The sequence below is a fragment of the Micropterus salmoides genome, unplaced genomic scaffold, assembly GCF_014851395.1.
Source record: "Micropterus salmoides isolate LMB-PRFRI ecotype aquatic unplaced genomic scaffold, ASM1485139v1 Ms_hic_scaffold_2, whole genome shotgun sequence".
Taxonomy (NCBI): Eukaryota; Metazoa; Chordata; class Actinopteri; order Centrarchiformes; family Centrarchidae; genus Micropterus; species Micropterus salmoides.
Genome location: NW_024041150.1, coordinates 37,862,680 through 37,880,156, shown reverse-complemented (window position 1 = coordinate 37,880,156; position 17,477 = coordinate 37,862,680). Strand labels below are relative to the sequence as shown.

Here is a 17,477-nt window from a genome sequence, read left to right as displayed (position 1 = left end):
AATTATACCTCAGGCAAATGGCAACAAATCTATCTATCTATCTATATATATATATATATATATATATATATATATATATATATATATACATATGATTTTTATTAAGTATCTATCCATCCATCCGTCTTCAACCGCTTATCCTGCGTACAGGGTTGCAGGGATGTCAATGTAAAATAATATTATTATTGATGTTATTGTAGCTGTTGATTAAATAAGTAAAATCTGAAATAATTATTCATTTAAACATTACAGCCAAAATTCTTTCTAAAATAAATCTTTTTATTTTTATTCATTTTCAATAGTTTTGTTTTTAAAGTAAGACTTAAGAGTCTTCGGCCGTGCTAACCGCTCTGTGAGGCTCTTGTTAGGCACAGTGGTGCTTTGAGCTAAATGCTAACTTAAGCATGCTAACAAGACATTTGCTAATGAGCACATAACATACTATAATGTAACATGTTGGTTTTTCATGGGATGTTTCCTTTCCTTTACATATAGAGATAGAAATGAATCATAGATGGATCACATACCAGTTAGATATTGATCACAAATCCAGATTCTGTATTTTTCTCTGTGTCACATGTTTGAGCCGACGCGTGGCGTCTCTCTGAGGTGAGATGTCAACAGTAAGAGGGTGAGCAGGCGGGAAGCGAGGCCTGAAATAGATCTGTGAATCAACGGAAGGCAGAAAGAGAGGGGGAGTCAAACGGCACGAGACGTCAGAGACTGGTAACTCTGGAAACCAGGAAGGGAGGGAATCTGTCCGTCTATCTGTCTATAAATATATGTCTCTCAGTGTGAATTGAAATTTGAACCTGATACATTGTCTCTCTGGTGTTGATTAACCATTAAGACGTCGGCCGCTGTGATGTCTACGTGGTTTATTCATGCCAAGCAGAGCGCGGCACACACACAAGTAAAACAGACCTGTAACGGGGGCAGCGTGGGTGGATGCTGTGTAGCAGAGGTGATGGATAATTACAGATGATTATGTGCAGCGCTGCCACAACATAACTTCTAAGCATTAGAAAGTAATTACAGGTTAGAAACTGTAATTTGGTGTAAAAAATAACAACAACAATAAGAAGAAATAGCCACAACCCTTTAAATTCAAAGGTACAGTGCTTCATTCTGAAATTAAGACTCATGTGGGTATAATTTGGTTCCTTCGGTCTAATTTATGTTGTTGCTTGTTTTTCTCCAAAGTCAGACTTAATTTCCCATCAGGCTGTTTCCTTCACTCTTTCCTCCTGCCTGAAGAGGAACAACTTGTTCAGTCACTCTTACCTTTTTTCCACCATCTGCTATACCTAAACTCGTAAACAAAACTTTTATTCTGATAAAAAGGGCTCCTCTTTCTTTCTGTTTTGTGCTGTAAAGCAATCCAGCAGATTTATCTCCAAATCCTGGACATTTCGCTTTAAAATTCACATTAGAAAACACAAAACAGTGTTTCCCCCAGGATTTTGTGAGACTATGGTGGGTGGACCTTGGACCCTCTTGGGGGTCCAAGAAAACTTTGTTAAATACAGTAATCTAGTACACTAAAGGCAAGATCTATGAATAGTTTTGCACTCTAGTAAACAATTTGATCATAAACACATTGTATATAAATGGTAATGGACACATGTAACATGTTTTAAACCTCCTGTGAATATTATCCAATTTATCTTGTTTCCATACATTGTGTTAACACCTTATTTTGAACACCGGACGTTGTCACATGCGTATTCTCACGCTAAGTTCACCAAGTCCGATGCAAAACACAACGTTAGAGGTCTTTAATGTTATTATGATAAGTTTAAAAGTGTTTATTCGGGTTCATTTTGACACCATGCCGTAACAAATTAGACTGTGGGGGCCACCATAGTCTCGGTTATTAATGTAAAACGCTGGAATACAAGTGACCAAAGGCAATAGTGTGAAGACCATAAGGAGCAAATATTAACAACCATGTTAACAAACAATAAACAAAACAGTTTGAAAGAACAGACAAAATCTCCTCTATCCCAAAACAAATACTCCAACCACACATGCAACAGTATTGCCTTTGTTATTACTCATACAAAGTTAAAGTAAAAGCTGTCCGTCCTGAATGAAAAGCAAAGGGCTCACTGCAGCCCCTGCTTGACTGTATGAAGGACATCAAAACGTGGATGAACCTAAATTTCCTCAACCTAAACGGAGACAAGACAGAGATGATAGTGTTTGGACACCCTGAACTGCTTGATGTAGATTCTCTCGGCCCTTTAACTTCAAACAGCCGCTCAACTGTGAGGAGTCTTGGTGTTGTATTGGATGGTGCGTTTAAATTTGATAAACAGATATCCGCCACTGTTAGATCCTGCTTTTTCCAGTTGAGAACTACAGCCAAGGTAAAGACCTATCTCCCTCCTAAAGATTTGGAGAGGGTGATTAATGCCTTCATAACTTCCCGCCATACTATTGCAACTCCTTATATGTGGGCTTAGACAAGTCATCCATTCAGCGCCTGCAGTTAGTCCAAAATGCTGCTGCCCGCCTCCTGACAGGAAAGAAGAAGAGGGACCACATCACACCTGTGTTGCGCTCCCTCCACTGGCTTCCTGTTCACTACAGGATTGATTTTAAAATCTTACTTTAAACTTTTAAATGCCTTAATGGATTGGCTCCATTGTACTTAACGGAGCTTCTTCACGTTCATACTGCAGCAGAGATCCACCAGTCTCCTCCTCCTGGATGTACCCAGAAGCAGACTTAAAACCAGAGCCTTTAGTGTAGCTGCCCCTAACCTGTGGAACAACCTGCCAGTCCATATCAGAAATATCAGAACGGCCCCAACTCTCGAACGTTAAATCACTGTTGAAAACACATCTCTTTTCTTTGGCATTTCCTTTGAGTTAAGTCTGTTATTATTCCTGGCAATTTTATTATCACCATATATCGTATACTGTATATTATAATGTTTTATTGCTGTACTTTTACTGTGTGCGTAGTGTCTTGTTGTTGTATTTTAACCTGTGAAGCACCTTGGTCAACCTTGGTTGTTTTAAGTGTGCTATATAAATAAATTGATATTGATAATATTGACACAAAATCAGTAAAACATTAATGCACCACCTTTAATTTACAGATATGCAGTCGTGATAATGCACATTTGTTAAACCATTTTCAGATAAAAAGCTGTAAAAACCTGCCGTATTCGTCCTGCTCAGCACCACACAGCAGTTAGAGACAAGCTGGTGAACATACTGGAGCATTTAGCAGCTAAGGAGCCAGATATTTCCCTCAGGAGCTGGTGGCATTTCACCTAATGAAGAAAACACTATTGGATGAGTTTAGTTTTGAACCATCTTACAGTTTGTTTGGCTGCACTGTAAAGACACGTATTTCGTCTTCGGTTGCTTTTTTTCTGATGCAGTAGCTGCATCAAGGTTTGTTTGTTGCCCCCAGACGCTGTCATTTTGAATGGACCTCTGGGAGCTGGAGTATTTAAACACACCTGCTGTTTCTGCCAGGAACCACAGGTGTAGGCAAATCAAACATATTCATACAAAATAGGCCTATACCAGAACCTCTAATTTATTTAAGTCAAACTTTTAGTCTTAGCAGCTTTAGCATGAACGTGCTTGTGTCAGTGAACCGGTATTATCTCAGTTTTGTGACCTTTATTTAACCAGGAAGTGTTTTCTTTCAGATGAAAGACGGTGCAAGCGAGCGCTCTTGCTTTCTATTGGCTCCATTGGGATTGTGCTCTCAGGTGTGTGCTTATTGGCTGTGGAAGGTGACTCAGCCAATTGGATGTGAGGAGTGGGCGCTGAACATGAAGTCTCTAAGTGGGGAACATTAAAAGTTGATGTGAACGCCGACTTCCTGTCTGCTGAGACTTAAAACTAGGACACATCACAGCACGTGTGTTTATATATGTGGCTCTCCAGTAGTTGCGTTTTCACAGATGGATAATGAAAACTGGAGCTGAGCAAGTGTTGGCAGCGTGAAGCCCACTATTAAGTCACCGTGCCCTAGAGCAAGATGGCTGCCACTGCCGCCGCTGCCAGCAGAGACAGGAAATAGGACACCTCAGTCCATCTGGCTGAATAAAACATGAGAGAGCAGGAAGGAGGTTAAAGTGACAAAGTAAAAGGTGGGTTTTATTTGTACAAATTACCTCAATCTTTCATCACATTTTAGAAGAAGCCTTCATGTTGTGATTTAACGCAGACTCTCAAATCTTACTCCATGTTTACCTGTTATACTGAACTCCTCTTTTTAATTTTATTTTCGTTCAGTAATTCTTCCCAGTTGCTTTGGCTTTGCATTTTGATTAAACTCTTTTTAAGCTGCTGTCAATTAAAACATTTTCCTGCACAGATATTCCACATTAAAAAACATCCTTTGGCTTAAAGGACACAATAACTTTAATAATTATAACATCTTGGAGAAGTTCATTATGAGCACCAGAACCAGACTGAGAGATTAAAAGCTTTAGGAAACCTTTTCAGGTGTTTTGAGTTAATTAGCTGATTAGAGCTCTTCATTCATCTTCATCGACATTTTTGTATAATAAATTACTTATTCAAATATATTTTGAGATACTGGAGTTTTGATTTCCATGAGCTGTAATATTTCACTTTATGTGTGATGAATCTAGAATATATGAAAGTTTCACTTTTTGAATGAAATTACAGTAAAGAAATAGCTCACTTGAGGCTCAGGTGTACGTTTATCATATCACAGTTAAGGGGCGTTGATCGGCCCGATGTGAAGCGGAGTGCCGAACAAAGGCCCTTAACTGCTAAGGAACATAAATCAAAGGCTATAATTTAACTACTTATTTATTTAATCTCTCTGGTTTCAAGACCTGCATCAGAGAGTTTTTGAATTGTGGCACTGCAGTGGTTTGTGTATCTTTGCCGTGTCCCTACTTGCTTGCATATTCTTGGCAGCGTTGTTGCCAGGTGATACTGTGGTAGACAGGTGCAGTACTGATACTGAGCCTGGTGTTACTTTCTAGCTTTACTTTGTCGCAGAGTGATACGGATCTGTATATAAAAGAAAATAGATCACAAGGCAAATGACAGTTCGTGCAAATCTTGTGCTTTTTTTGAAAATATCATATTTACTGTTAGTTGACCTTTCAGAGCAAACACAAAGTTTAGAACCATATAAAATCACATACAGCTGTACAAAGGATAAAATAAACGTTGAAATATGTCTGATGTGCAGTGAAGAGGATTTGTTTATGGTGTGAGAAAATAACCTTTTGATACTTATATATTAGTGCTGGGCAAGGATTGAAATTTTTAATCGCGATTAATGGCATCGTTACGCGTAAAATTGAATAATGAAATCTAAAGCAGTGTATTGCGCAATTTTAATGCACGGCTATATACACAAAAGTGTAATAACATGTGGTTTGCAAACACTTTAAACAAATAAGGTGCTTTTCCCCTATCAGTATTCCCTTTACACAGTAGCAATATTTCTTGTAAATCTCAACCTAAACATTAATGTAATCAAATCAAATATTAAACCAAAGCTATTTGCCACTGTCGGGGTCGGTGCATGTGTTCACTTGCACAGACTTCCCTCGGTTAAAAACTTGAAATGTCGTGATAATTTTACAAGCAGAGACCAGGTAACGTTGAAGCAACCTTGAACATAGGGTGCAGATGTTGGTTTCGGCTGTTTGAGTTGTTTGATAGGCTGCGTCATTAACAAGCAAGCGGCTCACCTGCTGCCGTGGTGGAAAAATATGGAAAAAAGATGACAGCATCTGCCGAAGCCACCCTCCTCTGCTGGGTGATTTGCAGGCTGATCAACATCCCACCCCTCCTGTGACCCATGGTATGACTGTATGTGTATCCTGAGCCAGTGAGCAATGGACTTTCAAAATAATAATAGTAAAATAAAAACTGCGTTAATGTGCGATAAAATAATTGTTTGCGTTAATTAATGAATGCGTTTAATAACGCGTTACATTTACATTTACTCATTTGGCAGACGCTTTTATCCAAAGCGACTTAAGTTTAACGTTTACGTGCCCAGCACTATTATATATATATATATATATACTTAGTATACTTAGTAATTTACAAAAAGGCTTTTAATATTAAAACATTTGCTGGTGTTTTACTGATGATAGTGTAAAGTGGGCGACACACAAAATCAGACAAGGGCGCATCTGGATGTAACAATGGACGCTCCGGCTAGTAGATAACAAAACGAGTTGGGCGATGCTTTGGATTTTTTCAGCATGGTGGCCAGATCAGAAATGTTAGCATTAGAACTAAATAGTACACTAAAATATTTTTATGAAAACATTTGAGGAGAGAAGTAGGCAATCAAGTAACAGATTACTGATTTAGATTTGATCAGCACTGCCTAGATTTACAGTCTGCTGTGAGTTTCGTGAGCCTGGTGCATTGGTTGAGTGTCTTGTTTATGCAAATACAGATACCAGGAACAGGTCAGTCAACTTGCCGCGGACCTGCTGTTGAGTAAATGAACAGTATCTATCAATGGATCCAGTGTGTCTCCAGCGTAAAAATGGCAAACTTACTATTACCTACACATTTCTAGGCTCTAATTCCAAGATATTACAAGGACAGAAACCCCTTGATTTTGATAGAAACTAAAAATGCAGATGTGGAGAGGTTTCTATTTCTGTTGGAAACGGCAGCTGAGACAACAATCTCACCACAAGGTTGAGTCCTCAGCAGATGGCTTTTGAGAAAAAGAGAAACGACACGCTCTGTTGTTCTAATGACGGACTTTTCGGTGGACACATGAGCTGTTAAAGTGTTGCTCATTTCACCCCTCCTCAACATTTCAGGACCATTATTTGAATACTGGTTGAAGAACCAAGAGAACTAAGAAGAACCCAAAGAGGCGGGACGTAAGAAACAAGGTAGTGTGATCCAAATCAAAGTCGCTTCAGACCGCGACCGTAACCTAGCAGATGGTGTTACTCACAAGTCCACAACCACACAACATCATTGTTCCACATCTTACAGAGTCGGAGTTGCATCGTCTTTTAGGACTAAACGTTGAACTGTTGCCGGTGTTCTGACGATCTCTGCTGCCTTACTGAAAAATGCTACCATAGCGCAAATCGATAGACTCGACTCTACTCGGCCCTGCTCCGTTTTCCATTAGACAGTATCCAGAGATAGTACGTAGCTTGTCGTCATAGCGACGCCACACACAACTGCCGCGACATAATGTTCAATGCGACACACACACCAGCGATCTACACAGCTTTTCTCTTTTTTAAATTACGACGGTGTTTTGACGGCGGGAGCAGAGGGCTCTGTGAGCAGGCAGCTGGCCGGCCTCATACGCTCCTCCCGCAGGTTGGTGCAGGCTTCCCCCGCAGCCACTCACGGAGCTCCTCAACTCCGAAAATATTCAAGCACATTTTTGTTCCGCCATCAATTCTCATAAAACTGTCAATACTGGAAATCTACACAGCTGATTTCACCTCAAAACTTCTCAGAAGTGGATTTAGTGATGAAATTCCATACAAAAACTGTAAAATATAAAACTTTCTGTTGCTGGCCTCTGTCTGGTGCAGCAATGATGATGCAGTGAATAGTGAATATTCTCTCTGACCAATCAGCAGTCTGTCCTGTTTTCACGTTACATTTTAGTGTCACTCAGCTCGCTTGGAACCTTGATGGAGGTGAGGTGATATGAAAAAAAGTACCTGGAAGCAGGTACAGGTACAACATTTCTACAACGGAAACCCAAACAAAGGCGAGTCGAGCCAAAGGGCCTCCGCTCAGACTAGCTTGGTTTGAGGGCGTGCCTGACCCCGCTAGCCGCTTGGCAAGCTTTATGACGCATTTTCACTGTGACATCACAAGTAAAGGAAGTGAAGGGCTGGACTACAAACGAGCTGTTTTCAAGCAGTTCAGAGCAGAGCTTTCTGTGGGAGATGGGAACTCCCTTTGGGCTGGACTTTGGGCTTTTTCACTTTGCAAACCTGTTACATGCACAAAAAAGAGATATAACTAAAGGGAAAAAGCCAAACAGCATAATACCACCTCTTTAATATTTTGTCAATGATCAGATGAACAACAGCAACAGATTGGTTCGATGTCACATTTTTAAAAGTACAAATAAAGCAGATGGAAAGGATCTGAATCACGTTGTCTCTCTTTCTCTTGTTTTGCTTCCTGATCAATTGAACCTCTCTCCGTTATCGTTGGGACAGTGTTGTCGTGGCAACAACACACGTGCGAGAGAAATGCACACACACAGAGACATGCAGGGCTGTGTCCTGGTTGGCTCGCTCAATAATTGATCAGCCTTGAGGGCACTGCGCCTGATGTCGAAGCAGAGAAAGGGAGAGCAGGGTGTTTCTTCCTGTGTCCTTCGGTGTCAGGTGTGTTTTTCAAACGTATTGCCCACCCCCCTCCCGACCTTTGACTTCTGACCTGCTTTTGGTTTTTGGTGATGTAGCTGCAGCCATAAGCCACTGAGGGAATTCACAGCCTCCTTTGAAAATCAATGAAAGCTGGAGGATTGTAGTTTTTGTTCACCGAGGCAGAAACCCTCTCATTGGTTGGTTTAAAAATCAGGGTCGGAGCCACACGTGTCAGTAGAGCTGCAACGATTAATTGATTGGTTTATTGGCAACTATTTTTGAAAATTGATTCATCAGTTGGAGTTATTCTCTGTAAGTTCTCTGGTTCCAGTTTCTTAAATGTGAATATTTTCTGCTGTTTTTACTCCTCTGTGACAGTAAACTGAACATCTGGACAAAACAAGACATCTGAGGACGACATCTTAAGTTTTCGGAAACACAGATCGAACAATTGTCACCATTTTCTGACACTTTATTGACCCAACAACTAAATGATTAATTGAGAAAATAATGGGCAGATTAATCGAACATGAAAATAATTGTTAGTTGCAGCCCTAGATGTTAGCGCCGTTTTTCTACGTGTTAGCAACAATAGATATGCAACAACCAGTTAGAGTTTCCAAATAAAACTAGTGGTTAATGTTATGAAACATCGCAATTTGGTTAGGTTTAGGCAACAAAACTACTTCATTAGGTTTAGAAAAAAGATAATGGTTTGGGTTAAATAACTATGTTATTTGCGTGACTTAAATAACGTAAGTTAATTTACATTACTTATAACTTACATAACTTATGTAACATCCGTAAAGGAAGACTTTTCTGGTTATATATAGTACTTTAAGCATTGAACAATGGCACTAGCCATAGCTTTTTGACGCTAAGGGAATGAGAACGAGCTGGAGTTCATCTGTTTGCATTCTTCTAGTTTGTTTCAGGTCAGTTTTTATTTACATCCTTACAATGTTTTTATAAAAAAAAGGCAGCTACCTCTGAATGTTAATGAGTTTCATCCCGATGCTCTGACCTTATGCCCCCCTTTCAAAATAAAAGTAGTGTTTGGCAGCTAAAATGACATATTGACACATTGATGCTGACGGCGATGGTCTGGCTGTCTCTAAATATAACACAGAGGTCGAAGTGTGTGTGTGTGCGTGTGTGTGTGTGTGTTTGTGTGTGTGTCCAGCCTGAAAACAAACTAGTCTTCTAGAACAAGAAGGAAAATGGATCCACAGAGTTATTTTTTTGTTTTGTTTTGTCTTTGTTTTTTCGTGCTGTCCCTCCTCCTCTTCACATATACAGGAAATGTTTATACTGTCACAATATAAAGACGTAGTGAACACATTGCTGAGCTGCCATGCATACTAATGAATCACCATCAATCTGTCTCACACCCTGCCTCACTTTATCGTCTCTCCCACACTCCGTCTCTCTCTCTCTGCAGCACTCTCCAATTCCAAATACCCAATTCAGAGTAATTGTCTATATTACAGCTGCGTTTTATGAAAGTATGTGTCTCTCTGGTGGACATTGTTATTGCCCCATCAATCCTCACAACAGGGTGGCCCTGCAGGGCTCCGGCACTCTCATATTTCTGAATGGAGTTGTCTTATAATGTGGTTGAGTCACAGCTGACAGATCACAGAAAGTCTCGGCCAGGCTACCAACTCTATTATTTTAGAGTGGCGAAACTTTGTGAATAATGTTTTTATTTTGGTAATTAATAGTATGTTTTAAATGTAAAGACGTCGCACTCACTGTTGTTGACACCAGACATCTGGTTAATATTAAGCTGATATTTAAAAGGTACATAACGTAAGAGAATGAAGACGATGGAAACTTGGATGAAAACAGTTATGATAAAGTTATATGAAATGTGAACATACATTGCTGGCAATTTTATAGCCCCCAAACAGGGGGAAACAGTTAGAGGAAACACTCCAGGAAGACACTGCGCTCATTTAAGAAAAACAGCACATAACAGCTCGTTATTTTTACACAAACAAGATATAATTTGTTAATTAGTGAGGATTTTGTCACACTTGGGCAGGGCTAGCTGTTTCACCAAGTCTTTATGCTAAGCTAAGCTAAGCTAACTGGCTGCAGCTTTATATTTAGTGGGCAGACATCCCACTGCTAGCATTATAGCTCTCTTGTAACTCTCTGTAAGAAAGCTTTCCTAAACTATTGAACTATTATTGAAAGAGATTTAACATTCTGCAGGATTACAGTGTAGAAAAATACACTTGTACCACAGTGTAGAGAAACAAAATTACAGAAAATATCACTTATATGTATAATTTTCAAATTTATTTTAAACGCACAGAAAATTGTATGGAGTTTGGTTGGTGGCTAGTCAAATATCTATCTATAAGTCGTTGGATTCAGCTGGAGGAATAGGGCTTTATAATGTGAGTATTAAAATCCCGGCAGAGTGGCTCTGGTGGAGGTATAGTTCACTGCAAAAACTAAAATCTTAGTAAGATTAATTATCTTAATTGAAGGCAAAAATATACTTGTTTTTTGTCTGACAAGATATTTCTTCTTACCAGGCAGCTTTTATGTTTGAGAATTTCACAGTTTTTTTGGCATTAAGTAGCAAGTGAAATATTCTTGTTCTGTTGGCAGATAATTTTGCTTATTTAAAGTAATATTTCCCCCATTTTAGTGCTTTTTTTCGTGTTTTTGAGAGCTCCATTTTTGCAGTGTAGCAGCTGTAAATGGGGAAAAGAATGACAAACAATACAGAATAATCAATGAGATCAGATCTAATATCTATTGTAATTTTAAAGAAGCATCAGCTTGTGATACAGAAAAACCAAACCTATATTTTTATGGTTATTCCTCAGCATCCTAGAAGGCTCCAGTGTAGTTTAGAAAACCAAAAGGATTGTGTTACTCATCACAAAGCAGCTGTCAGGAATATTCCCTAAACCCCGCAGACTCACGGCCTGTGGCTCCAGCAGCTCCATGCTGGTGAACGAGGCAGGGACTGAGGGCACTGTAATATACTTTATGATGTGAATACAAATGAGTGTGGAAACAGATGAGAGTGTCTGAGCTCTGAGACACTTTGATGTCTCAGACTGAGTCATTTTATTGAGTCTTTCAAATTAGATTTTTTTTATTCAGGCGTCGATCTTTGTTGTCTCTTTGGCCGCCTGAATATCTCATCTCTCGATTCTCTGTATGTTTTTCTTTATATCTATTCACTTTTTATTGCAACGCTGAATCTCTGCCCGTAGTGTGACATCCTTTCTATGTGTGTTACAGAAGTAGTGAGTGACCCCCGTTGCATAACTCATCGTCATACCATCTCACAAGACTAAACAGCTACTGAAGCCTGTGAACAGCATCAAGATACGTTTACAGTTTGAAGAAAGAGTTTTGGCTTAATTCCTGTTGGCTATTTCAACATTTCACTGCAGCATCACTACCATTGTGTCCTGAAAGAAAGATCAATGTAGGAACCAAATTTCATGGCGATCCATCCAACAGTTGTTGAGATATTTCAGTTTCCCTGATGTACAGCATATATTTTGTTTGAAGATTTGAAGACTGGAAAATTCCCTTTTATTCACATCCCAGCGTTGACAGGTGTGCGACATGTCAGGCACCAAACCAGCTGATATTACTTACTGGTCCAAGCCCCACGTTTTATTTCACAAAGCTCACGCCAACGAGTAAAAGCCAGTCCGATATTTACTTTGTCTGGTCCCTTGCTCGGTGTCTCTCTCTCTCTTCCTCTGACGTCTTCTTCTCTCTTTTTGCAGACTCTGCTATGATAGCCATACTGAGAATACCGAGTTATATCTTATAGCTAGCTTGCTGAAGAGTCTTGTTGGTGTGTGAGCAATGACAGAGACGCCATTCTCCCTATTACAAGTCAGTTTACCATCATAGTGATTTTGAAACTGTCGTTTTAAGATAAAATAACAACAAAAAGTTGCTTTAAAAGTTTAAAAAAAATATAAGATGTTTGTTTTAAGCATGCGGACAGGTGGGTTTCTAGGAAATGTGCCGCATGAGGTAAAAGGACAAGCAGTCACCCGTACTGTCTACTGTTTACAGTAATTATTCCAAGGTGTCACTGTGTCAACAAAACGGTCCATCTTTAACCTTCACAGCTCAGCAGAAGGAGCCGTGGGAATATGAAGCGAGGCGACGCCAAAACACACAAACCTGAGTTTTAACTTTTCTTCTTAGTATATAAAAAGAGGAAATGCAGTTTGCAGTTTCTTCTCCACACTCTGCTGTGTACTGATCCCGACTGTTTGTAGTCCAAGGACGTAAACAGGAGTAGTTATGGATCTCTGGCGCTTTGGCTAATTGAGTATAGACCAGCTATCGATCAGGGATTGATTGTGCATTAACATGACACCCAGAGGAGCGTCTCAAGAGCTGGAAAGAAATGAAAAGACCATTCAATTTTCTGCTCACTCGCTTTTGGTTATGTATGTCATTTATTTTGAAAAAAGAGTTGGCGAATTTGTTATCTTGGTCACTAACACGACGATAATGTTGCCCAGTTTTTACTTTGAAAGGAGGTTAAATAAAGCTGGATGGTGCAACACAGCTAACATGCTACGATAGCTTCCTCCATTTTGGACTCTCTGTCTCCCCAAATAATCAATACATGTCAACACTGCTTGCTATTGGTCGCACATCTGAAGGTCAAAGTTTAATCGAAATTGAACTCGACAAAAAAAATTGCAGAAAAATATGTTTCTTCCCTCCTTTAAAACTGATTAAAAGTTTCTAAACTTTCTGTAATAATGTGATTATGGTACTTTTTAAGCCACGTTTGTGTAGACACAGGAATAAAGGCATTTGGACCCAAGCGCAGAACACACAGGCAGAGCAATAAATGTTTCTAGTGTTTATTTAGAAACAAATTAAGAGGGAACACAAGCTTACAGGATTTGTGAGGCAGGCGGAGATCAAAACCAAGCAAGCAGTCCAAACACATCCAGAGGGTACAGGCACGTCCATAATCTACAAAGACATCAATAGACACAGTTAACACTGAAGACAGGCAGGGACACGTGACGAGGTCAGGAGGAATGTAGAGACAAGCCGACACTGAACAAATAAAATACTTATATAATAAAAATAATATACAAGTGGGAGGTCAAAAACAAGTCACAGGTGGAAACAGTCAGGGAAGAGTAAAGCAATCAAACCAGAACACCACAGCAACACAACACAGAGACGAGAAACCACAGAGACAGGAAGTGAAAAACACAGACAGAAGAGGAAGTACTTAGAAAAACAGGAAATACCAAACGAAACCCCACAAACCAGAATCATGACAGAATATCCATTCATCACTTAATAGTAAGAGGTTCTTTTGTATTTAAATGTGTTGAAATGTCACATTGTGTGCTTACAAATCTTAATCATACTGTGTCAGTCGTGTCTGTGTGAGTCGAGTCGTGTCTTTGAAGGTAACCACAATACCTTTCTTCTCTTCCTCTTCTTCTTCTGCTTCTGTTGTTATTGGCAGTAATGCATGGGTGCTGCTGAGGTGTTTGTGTTGTCTGCGAGCTGCTGCACTGCAGCTGGTCAGAGGCTTCCTGCTGGAAACTCACCGTCGCCCCTCCTGCGAATTTAAAACGTGTCTGCAGAGCACTGAAACCTGCAGGAATTATAATGCAACACGTGCAGCTGTTTGCACACAGAGAGCTTTACACTGAGCCCCCCACCCCTGTTGTTTTTGTTTCTCCTGTCACCTTGTTTTCTCTTGTGTTTCATCTTTTCCTCTTAATTTCTTCTCTTCCTTGGTCGCACCTTTCCTATTCCCTCTCCTCCTTCCATCATCGAATTTCAAATTTTCTCTCATCTATCATCCTACTTTCTCTTCTGTAATTAACTCTAAATCTCAGGAATCCTGAAATTCGTCCTTTCCTCTTCTCCTCCTCGTCCTCCTCACCGTCGGTCCCCGGATCCGATCTTTCCCGTCCTGTCTGGCTCAGATCAATCTGTTTGATCCAGTTATCCACTGAAAGGCAGCGTAGATTCTGATCACAACTCAGAGAGGGCTTCGGATCAGATTTTGTGAACTTGTCTTGTAGTTTAGATAAAAGGTTGTGTGATCTCTGTCTCTCTGGGCATCCTCGTGCCCTTGTGTGTTAAACTAATCTCTCTCAAAGCTTTGTTGTTTAGAGGAACTGGCTGATTCTTCTGGGGTTTTTCTTGCATCCTTTTTCTTCGTGTCTCATGCCTTCATTCTGAGTCTCACTAACTTTTTCAATCTCTCTGCTTCCTGTCATGGGCTTAAAAGAGAAGGAGGAGTCAGTGTCACAAAGCAGTGCAAGTTTTAAAGTACGGTATCTCACACTGGGGAACACGTCCTCATACCTAAACAACAAAACAGATGAGGATGTGTATACAATATACAGTAGAAGACCGCTTTCCAAAGCTATACATATGAGCGTTTCCCATACCAGTCCAGTGGCAGGCGTAGAGGACCTTCAGTATGCTATGTAGGTCATGTGATCAAAGTCACATGACGTTTAACATGTGATAAAAGATCATGGGGTTAAAATAGGTACATTACGTAAGTCATCTTTTATTTACCTTAAAACAAGTCAACTTTGACACGGGACTCAGACCTCATTGTCATGAGTGAAAGTCCTGAGTTTACTTACCGTTCTCTTCAGCCATACGGGCTGTTTTAGCATCGTCCACATCATTGTTTTGGTTTTAACGAACGTTTACTCTTTTGGATTTTAGTCTCTGCAGCACACAAACTCTGAGAAACTCACTATACATCACCTGCTCAGCACTTGCTGGTGAAGAAAGTGGAGCATTTAGCAGCTAAAGAGCCAGATATTTCCCTCTGGTGTTGGTGGAGCCTAAAAAACAGAGTGAATATTGGACTTACATTCATCAGGCGGATACAAACACAACTCTATAAAAATGCTGTGTTGTTTTATGTGATGTGTAAATAGACAACCTTCTGGGGGGAAAAAGCCCATATAGCAACGCTGTTTCTCTTAACACAGAACATGTCGTGTTTGTTGACTAATTTGCATTTTGAGTTTGGATCACAATGTGGTCAAAATCGAGGTAACGGCATGTTACCTCCAGATAATATCTCTAGAAACAGGTTACATGTAAACACCAAGTGGACATCCAGTCTGTCTTCTTTGTTTTCAACTTTTGTCCTCTTTCCTTTTCTGTTTTTTTTGCTCTGACTTCCTTTTCTTTCTGTCTCTCTGTCTTACTTTTTCCTGCCTCTCTGTCTCTTTTCTTTTACCTCTCTGTCTCCTTAGATGTACTTTTTTCTCTTCAGACCGATTTGTAGCTCTACATGTAATAAAATAATAGAAAGCTGTAACTGTCTCCTCTTTTTTGGCTCTCATTCCTTCACTCTGATTTACCGCAGGACTAAAACCTCCCTCTCGCTCTCTGTCTGGTAATGAAATTTCGTTTGCAACTCATAGTTTCTCTCTGATGAGTACCTCGTGAAGAGACTAATTTTTATTCCTCAGATATATAAAGCTGGTAGAAAGCTGGAGAAATAGATGTTTGGGTTTCTCATTGTGCGTCCGTAAAAGCTTGCATAATTTCTAAACATTCACCAAACCTGTGCATCTTATGATGTAACCATCCCTGCTGCTATTAAAATAATTGCACCGCACATAGAAACCTGGCTCAAAGACAAAGGTTAGACCCTTTCTGTTATAAAAGCATTGCTGGCTGGGAAGCAAAGCCCAATTCAAGTGGTTATTTGAGATTCTGAATCATGTTAAAGCAAAACTGCAGCTGTCACATGATTATCTGCAGCACGGTTTGTCTTGATTTAATTCAGCTCCACACAGAAGGTGATGAAACTGAAAGCAACGGCAGCAACAACGACAGCTGAACCTCTTCACCTCCTTCCCACAATATGATGATTCTGCTTTCCAAAGATTGCACCCAGTCAGAAAAGTTAACTTGCAAACACAAACAAAGAAGAAGGAGATGGCAGGGGGAGCTCCTCCTTTAATGCCTTATAGAAATGTTAAACTTCAGACTTCCTATTATGAAAATCTCAACAACACAGAAACATAAACTCAACCCCTGGATACAACCGATGGAAACACACTTGTGTCCAGCCCGTGCTCACCAGAAAAACAGCCATATAGGTTGATTATCGGCATCTTATTATAACCCATATTTATGTATTTTGTTAGACCACGACCTCAAGATGCGGAAGAGGTCAGGTGACGCAGTATAATGAGCCACAAAGTCCTTGTAAGGATGAGTCAAAAAAACTTTCACTCAAGAGTTCCAGGTTTGAGTCCCGTGTGAAAGAAACAAAGTTGAGATGTTTTAAGTGAAATAACATTTTGAAGATGACTTACATAAAGTACTTGGTTATATAAGACCTCCCCTCACTGAACCCATGGCGTGCAACAAAAAAGAAAACAAGAAGAAGAACACCAAAGCATGGGGAATGTTGTGTCCACATACTTTTGGCCATGTGGTGTACAGTTTCTGTTTAGCTTCACGTGAATTACTTTTAAACCCTTTTGTGTTGTTAAAACTTGCAGATACTGCAGCGTCCATGTTTCTGTTTTTTTCATTTGGGCACTTGAACGCACCAAAGTACAAATTATGAACCACAAGCTCAGAATTTCTAACCTAAAGAAAGAAAACTTAATCACTTAATGATGATTTCCACGTTATTAGGAGCCTGTAACATTTTTCAAAAGCCAACATCAACAGAGGTTTATAAATTATAAATTAGATTTTGCATAAATAGCCCGAGCTGGCCATCAATCCAGCCTTTTATCCATCTACAGTCCAAGATGGCGTCTGAGTGCTTTGGCAGCCGTTCAGACAGATAGATGAGCCGAGTCCGGCTGCCAAGCTCTCCTCCCCGGTTCCTGTTTCTCCCCCTGATAGGCTAATTCTCCTCCACACAAGATTTCTATCAGCAGGAGAGGAGGGATATCTGCTTCATCGGCTGTCAAGGCTCTGTGACCTCTGACCTTTGACCTTCTCGCTGTCAGCCACTTGTAATGACATCCTTGTAATGAAGCTTATTTTTCTCTATAACTCATTGGGAAGGCCTGAAAAAAAAAAGATTAAAGAGGAAGAAACAGGGAAGACATGAGAGAAGGAGGGATTGAGGACAAGTGAG

General features: G+C 40.0%; 1 protein-coding gene and 1 long non-coding RNA gene across 3 annotated transcripts in view; one reads left to right on the top strand and one right to left on the bottom strand.

Annotated features, from left to right (window-relative positions):
• Positions 1-17,477, top strand: part of LOC119913004 (endophilin-A1-like) — a 46,935-nt gene that overhangs the window by 8,454 nt on the left and 21,004 nt on the right. Inside the window, exon 1 of one of the 2 annotated variants that reach the window (XM_038732312.1) lies at positions 13,604-13,681. The exons of the other annotated variant lie outside the window; for it this stretch is intronic. The gene's annotated coding sequence lies outside the window, so the exon portion shown is untranslated. Of the gene's footprint in view, positions 1-13,603; positions 13,682-17,477 lie in introns of those variants that run through there. 2 annotated transcript variants of the gene reach the window in all.
• LOC119913053 lies at positions 13,209-15,366 on the bottom strand. Its single transcript, XR_005446351.1, has 2 exons — positions 13,805-15,366; positions 13,209-13,339 (listed from the first exon to the last, which is right to left on the bottom strand). It is a non-coding gene; the product is annotated as an uncharacterized LOC119913053 (long non-coding RNA).